The sequence below is a fragment of the Nannospalax galili genome, unplaced genomic scaffold (genome assembly GCF_000622305.1).
Source record: "Nannospalax galili isolate Female #2095 unplaced genomic scaffold, S.galili_v1.0 scaffold359, whole genome shotgun sequence".
NCBI classification, from domain to species: Eukaryota; Metazoa; Chordata; class Mammalia; order Rodentia; family Spalacidae; genus Nannospalax; species Nannospalax galili.
This window is the reverse complement of record NW_008347042.1, coordinates 427,336-432,961: the sequence shown is the minus strand read 5'-3', so window position 1 is coordinate 432,961 and position 5,626 is coordinate 427,336. Positions and strand designations below refer to the sequence as shown.

The window sequence follows — 5,626 nt, the reverse complement described above, 5'->3', positions numbered from 1 at the left end:
TTAAGAATTTCATACATACAATGTGTTTTGATCATACTTAACCCCCATTCCTTGTCCCCAGCTCCTCCCACATCTATCCTATCCCATCTCCTTCCATTTTCATGTCTTCTCTTAAAAAATGTTTTATTTATTTTTGTTATTTGTGTATATGAATATATTGCCTGCATGTATGTAAGTGCACCCATATCATGCAGTGCCTGTGGAGGTCAGAAGAGGCATCAAATTCCTTGGAACTGAAGTTATGGATGTTTGTTAGTCACCACGTGGGTAGGTACTGGGGACTGAACACTGGTTCTCTGCAAGAGTAGCCAGTGATCTCAACTGCTGAGCCATCTCTCAGGTCCTTCATTAAAAAAAAAATAATCCACTGAGTCCATTCTGTGCTGTCCATATACTCATGGGTTTTGGATTATCCACTGGAGTGTGGTCAATACTCTTAAAGAAAATCGAGTTTCTCTCCCTCAGAAGCCGTCAACTGTCAATAGCTCCTCAGCTAGGGGTAGGTTTATTTTATTTTTTTATTGAGATATGTATCCCATGTACATCATGTATCCCAGGCTGACCTCAACCTCACTATGTAGCTGAGTATGAGATTTAACTTCTGATCCTTCTCCCTCCACCTCCCAAGTGCTGGGATTATAGGCATGTGCCACCACACTCATTTTATGTGGTATTGGGGATGGAACCCAGAGCTTCTTGGTGCTGTCTACTCACTCTACCAACTGAGCTGCATCCCCAGCTCCACTATTCATTTTAAGGGACTTGGGCATGTAAGAATTTTGGGAGGTCTTGGGCTAGAGAGATGGCTCAGTGTTTAAGAGCACTGGCAGTTCTTGCAGAGGACCCAGGTTCGAATCCCAGCACTCACGTGGCAGCCAATAACTTTAACTCCAGTTCCAGGGGATCTGATGTCCTCTTCTGTCTTCCATGGGCATTGCACAACATGGGCACAGTACATACATGTACATAGGAAGAAGAACCTTGGGAGAAGCCTGTACTTCCCATTGTTCAAGCAGTGAATACTCAGAGAATTAAAGACAGGGTAATCAGTCAGGCATGGTGGTGCTCACCTTTAATCCCAGCACTTGGAATGCAGAAGCTGTGAGTTTGAGGCCAGCCTGGTCTATATAGAGAAAGCCTGTCTAAAAATAAAAGATGGGGCCTCCCATCTTTTATTTCAAATGTAGCCTCATTTATGCTCTTATTTTGCTGACGCTTCCAATTTCAGGAACTTAAAGATTTGATTATGATTTGTTTAGTTTTTGCTTTTTAACAATATTTATTTATTTAATGTGTTTGAGTGTTTTTGCCTGCATGTATGTAAAGTGCACTCGGTGTGTGTAAACCTCCAGTGGCCAGAAGAGGGAATTGAATACCCTGGAGCTGGAGTTAGTCGCAATGTGGGTGTTGGGAATGGAACCTGGGTCCTCTGCAAGAGCAGCCAGTACTCTTAACTACTGAGCCATCTCTCCAGCCCCAGTTTTGTGTTGTTTGTATAAAAGCCTTACCACCTCTTCTGGCTGTAGATTAAAGTACATTCTTCCACAGCATTCACAACTCCTTATAGACTGACTTGAACCATCTGTTCAGACCTGATTCTTGTTCAACTCCATTCTCTGGCTGCTCTGGTTACTCTTCAGGCATGATAGGCATTTAAAAATTTGTCTTTAAAAAAAGTTTAAAAAGTTTATTGAATTTTTGTGATTTTCATACAATATAGTTTGATGGTATTTAGATCTGCTCCCCTCTCCACACCTCCCTCTAATGTCCCCCCACTCAATTAATGAACTTCATATATATATGGCCTTATAGTCTTATATATAGTCTTATTTGTGTCCCCAAATGTCCTTCAGTGAGGCCCATCCACTGGGCCCACCAAGAGTCCCACCCTGTGAGACACCGTTTCTCCTCCTCCCAGCAGCCATCTATTGCCAAAGTTCCTTAGATTGTGCTGGGATTTCTTACCCACTTCCCTGAGTCTATGTTGGGATTTTATGACAGGCATTTTCATGCCTCCTTTGTACCTTCTGTTTCTTTTTCTTTTTCTTTTTTTTTTGTCAGATCATCTTTTATTGAAATAGTTTCTCTTGCTTAACTAGCTGAGCATTCAACTGCACCTCTGTTGATGTTGTCTACGATGTCATGAGGGTGGCAGCCATCCACATTGCAGCCCACAGATTATGCAGTCCCCAGGCTCTCTTTAATAGGTCCAGAAAGCTCTCTGGCTAAGGACAGGTGCCCACATCTGTCAAGCAATGTTGACAAGCTCATCAAAACTGATATTTCCCCTGTGCTTGGTGTTTTTCTTCTTCTTCCTGTCTCTTGGTGGCTCCTTGAGGGCTCTGATGATCAGGGCAGAGGCAGAAGGTACAACCTCTGTCTGGGCCTGTCTGCTCTGAATAGTCAGTTTCACTGTAATCCTCAGACCTTTCCAATCACTGGTTGCCTTGGCAATGTCATCACCAACTTTTTTTGGAGACAGACCCAGGGGCCTGATCTTGGGGGCCAAGGTGGACATGGTGCCCACCTCACCTCTGGTGCACCTCAGGTAGACTACTTTGATCTCATTGGGGTCGAACTTGGGTGGCATGATGGAGGCGGCTGGTATCGGATGAACCTGGATTCGGGACGACTGAAGAAAGTTGCACCTAAGCCTCCTCCAAGCCTAAAGCCAAAGGATACCTTTTGTTTCTTATGCCTGGTATGCACTTCCTCTCCTAGATTAAGTTTCCTTATCTGCAGGGAGTCATATTAGGCAATAGAAATGACTACAGCTGGTACTTAAGCACTTGCTATGTTCCCGGTACTGGTCTATGTATATTACCAGGTTTATCTTATTTTCACAACTGATAGGTTGTGCTGTAGGTCCTGCTATTTCCCACATTTTATGGTAATGAAATAAAAGCATAGGAAGTCACCAGTGTCAGCGCAGGTCTGACACTCATGATCCATTACAAGAAGCTTCTTGAACCTGGCCCCACCCCTGCAGTAGAAATTTCCTTTCCTTCCGTTTGCCAGCCCAAACCAGGTCAAAGGTAGTTGGTTTTCATCTTTGCCATTTGCTTGTTAGCACACTGTGTAACATTAGCAAACGTTAATAAATACATGACAGTCAACCTGATTAGGCTACAGCACTAATTTAGGTGTTGCTGTGAAAGCATTTTGTAAATGTGATAGACTTCTATAATCAGTAGACTTCAGGTAAAGGAGATAGTTATTGATCTTTTGGATGGGGCTGATTTAATTTGCTTCAAAAGCAGAACCGGACTTGCTGTGAGGTCTGCAGATTCCAGCTTGCCCTACCCTATGAATTTTGGACTCGCCTAGCTGACCCACAGTTACATAAGCTAAGCCCTTGCACTAAATCGTTTTCTGTACAGTTTCTGTTTGTCTGGTAAAACCCTGACTGAGGCAGTTTGTTCTGTTTAACGTCATGGACTGGATTTGAAGGTGTCAATGTCCTTCTCATTCCTTTAGTACTAAGTCCAGCCTTGACTTTCTCCAGCATGCATTTAACGCCATTTCAGAATTTGAAAAGTTTTGAATATGGTTACACTTAATAAGGTCTAGAGTTTTGCCTGGATCATGTACCATAAAGAATGAAAGATTTAAAACCCCAAACAGGCTGTAATTTCAACACACACACACACACACACACACACACACACACACACACACACAGACACACACAGAGCAAGAGAGTGAGAGCGAGAGAGAGAGAGAGAGAGAGAGAGTTCAAACTAGTAATAAGAATCTGGATTCTCGCTGTGGAAGTCCAGCACCTGAATAGAGTCATGTGTTCAATGGATAAAATGCGCTGAGTGAGCAGGAAAATCCCAGTGGCTCTACTCCACCATGGTGACCCCATGTGCTGCTGACCCCTGTGCATTAAAAAAAATTTCATTGAATTTTTTTGTATTTCATTCAGAACATCTTAATCATTTTTACACCCCCTACCCCATTGGTACCTGCCCATAGCCCCCCACTGGAATTCATACATTCTGTTATTTGTGTTAAGGCCTATCATGTCAAATTAGTGTCCCCAAACATCCCTCAGTGCAAATTCATCCACTGAGGTCTAGTCAGCCTGTCTAGAGTCCCTTTAAGAAGATCAGCTCTTCCTTACCCAGAAGTAATCGGCTGCCAATAATTCTTTGACTAAGATTGGGGCCTGCTTCATTTCCACAATTCTGTGCTGGGTTTTTGTCTGCTTGAGTTTGCATGGGTCTTGTGCCTGCTGACACCATTGCTGTAAATTCATATGAGAAGGGTCCCAGGAGCCTGTAGGACTCTATTTGCATATGGTCATGCACCTCCTCCCTGGCTCTTATAATCTTTCTGTCCCCTCTTCTGAAATGGTCCCTGAGCCCTGGTTGGGTGGATTTTGATATAGGAGTCCTGTCCAAAGACACACACTTTGTAGACTCTTATTCTCTATGTTTTGGGCATTTGTGACCCTTTGTGTTCCTGGCCCTCTGTTGCATAAAGGAGCTTCATTGATGAGAATTGAAAGATGTATTAGTGTTCTCTTTATCCCTGTTCTTATCCTGTGAGCCTTTATCTTGTCTCTTTATCCCGTGAGCCTTAGGTGTAGAGGTTGCATCATAGATGTGCCACTTAGGCTTGGCCAAGTCACAGACAATCTCTGTATGACCTGTTGTGGAACTCTGTAATAATCTCTGTCTGTTGAAAAAGAAGTTTCTCTGATAGGTGGTGACTGGGATACTTGTCTGTAAAGATCCATTTAAGGATCCACATTTTGCACACAGTAAGAAATTATATTATCTAGGGATGTGACAGTTTTGGGTTTTCTCTAAGATCTATGACCTCTCCAGCCATGTGTATTTGGCTAGGTACCACACATGAGCTTCCTCCCATTGAGTGGGCTGTAAGTCCAATCAGGTAGTTGTTGATTACCCCCAAGATAAAAGTGCCACTACTGCACCAATGTTGTTTGCTATGTCAGGTCTCTCTGTAGCCACAGTTGACTTGTAACTGACTATGTAGACTAGGCTGACCTCCATCTTATCTGCCTCTGTCTCCTGAGTGCTAGAATTAAAAGCATGCTTCACCATGCCACCACGCCCGGCTTGATTTGGTTTTTTTGTTCTCTTTTTTGTTTTTGGTCTTTTTGAAACAGGGTTTCCCTGTAGCCCCAGCTGGCCTGGAACTCACTATGTAGAACAGGCTGGACTCGAATTCACAGAGATCCACCTGCCTCTGCCTCCCAAGTGCTGGGACTACAGGCATGCGCCACCACGCCTGGCTTTGATTTGGCTTTTTTTTTTTTAAAGACTATATTATTATTGTATGTGTGCATGGGGGGGCGGTTTCTGCATGTCACAGTGCAACACATGGAGGTTAGAGGACAACTTTGTGGAGTCAGTGCTCTCCTTCTGTCTTTATGTGGGTTTGGGTGATGGAACTCAGGTTGCCAGACTTGCACAGCAACCTTCTGCGGATCCTGACTTCTTGTTATTTAGTTTTTCGTGTTCTTTGTGTATTCTGGACATGATTCTGTCAGATGTATAGCAAGATTTTTCTCCCTCTGTTGGCCGTCTCTTGATTGTTTCCTTTGTTGTAAAGAAGCCTTTTAATTTCGTGAGGTCCCATTTGTCAATTGTTG

At 43.4% G+C, this 5,626-nt stretch overlaps 1 pseudogene; it reads right to left on the bottom strand.

Moving 5' to 3' along the window:
• Positions 1-2,091: 2,091 nt before the first annotated feature.
• On the bottom strand, positions 2,092-2,605 carry LOC103742362 (annotated as a pseudogene).
• Between the last annotated feature and the right edge of the window lie 3,021 nt (positions 2,606-5,626).